Genomic DNA, 1,554 nt, shown 5'->3' on the forward strand with positions numbered 1-1,554 from the left:
TTTCAAGGAAGAAGAAACCATGGCAGCCGAAAACAACAATGCCAATAATGCAAGGAAGGTGCTTGGTGACTTTATTGCATCTACTCCCGACTTCTATAGGAGAAGCATCTCAATCCATGCCATTGGAGCAAACAACTTTGAGCTTAAGCCTCAATTAGTTTCTCTAATGCAACAGAATTGCAAGTTTCATGGACTTTCATTGGAAGATCCTCATCAGTTCTTAGCTGAATTCTTGCAAATCTGTGACACTGTCAAGACCAATGGGGTTGACCCTGAATTCTACAGACTTGTACTTTTTCCTTTTCCTGTAAGAGACAGAGCTAGGACATGGTTAGATTCACAACCTAAAGAAAGCCTGAACTCTTGGGAAAAGCTAGTCAATGCCTTCTTGGCAAAGTTCTTTCCACCTCAAAAATTGAGCAAGCTTAGAGTTGAAGTCCAAACCTTCAGACAGAAGGAAGGAGAATCCCTCTATGAAGCATGGGAAAGATACAAGCAATTGATCAGAAGGTGTCCTTCTGACATGCTTTCTGAATGGAGCATCATAGGAATTTTCTATGATGGTCTGTCTGAACTATCCAAGATGTCATTGGACAGCTCTGCTGGAGGATCTCTTCATATGAAGAAGACGCCTGCAGAAGCACAGGAACTCATTAAAATGTTGCAAATAACCAATTCATGTACACTTCTGAAAGGAATCCTGTGAATAATGGGATAGCTCAGAAGAAAGGAGTTCTTGAGATTGATACTCTGAATGCCATATTGGCTCAGAATAAAATATTGACCCAACAAGTCAATATGATTTCTCAGAGTCTATCTGGAATACAAGCAGCAACAGGCAGTACTAAGGAAGCTTCCTCTGAAGAAGAAGCTTATGATCCTGAGAACCCAGCAATGGAAGAAGTGAATTACATGGGAGAACCCTATGGAAACACCTATAATCCTTCATGGAGAAATCATCCAAATCTCTCATGGAAGGATCAACAGAGACCCCAACAAGGTTTCAATAACAATAATGGTGGAAGAAACAGGTTTAGCAATAGCAAGCCTTTTCCATCATCTTCTCAGCAACAGACAGAGAATTCTAAGCAAAGCCACTCTAACTTAGCAACCATTGTCTCTGATCTAATCAAAACCACTCAAAGTTTTATAACTGAAACAAGGTCCTCCATTAGAAATTTGGAGGCACAAGTGGGTCAGCTGAGTAAGAAAATTACTGAACTCCCTCCTAGCACTCTCCCAAGCAACACAGAAGAGAATCCAAAAAGAGAGTGCAAGGCCATAACCACAACCCACACGGCCGAACCTGGAGAGGAGGAAGAGGCAGTGATTTTCACTGAGGAAGACCTCAATAGACATCCACTGACCTCCATGGAGTTCCCTAAGGAGGAACCATGGGAATCTGAGGCTCACACTGAGACCATATAGATTCCATTGAATTTATTTTTGCCATTCATGAGCTCTGATGAGTATTCCTCCTCTGAAGAGGATGAAGATGTTACTGAAGAGCAAGTTGCTAAGTATCTTGGAGCAATCATGAAGCTAAATGCCAAG

At 41.6% G+C, this 1,554-nt stretch overlaps 1 non-coding gene across 1 annotated transcript; it reads right to left on the minus strand.

Annotated features, from left to right (window-relative positions):
- Positions 1-421: 421 nt before the first annotated feature.
- On the minus strand, positions 422-529 carry LOC148576264 (small nucleolar RNA R71). Its single transcript, XR_015902834.1, has one exon. It is a non-coding gene; the product is annotated as a small nucleolar RNA R71 (small nucleolar RNA).
- Positions 530-1,554: the final 1,025 nt, after the last annotated feature.

This window comes from Arachis ipaensis, chromosome B1 (assembly GCF_059453495.1).
Source record: "Arachis ipaensis isolate K30076 ecotype BB chromosome B1, ASM5945349v1, whole genome shotgun sequence".
Taxonomy (NCBI): Eukaryota; Viridiplantae; Streptophyta; class Magnoliopsida; order Fabales; family Fabaceae; genus Arachis; species Arachis ipaensis.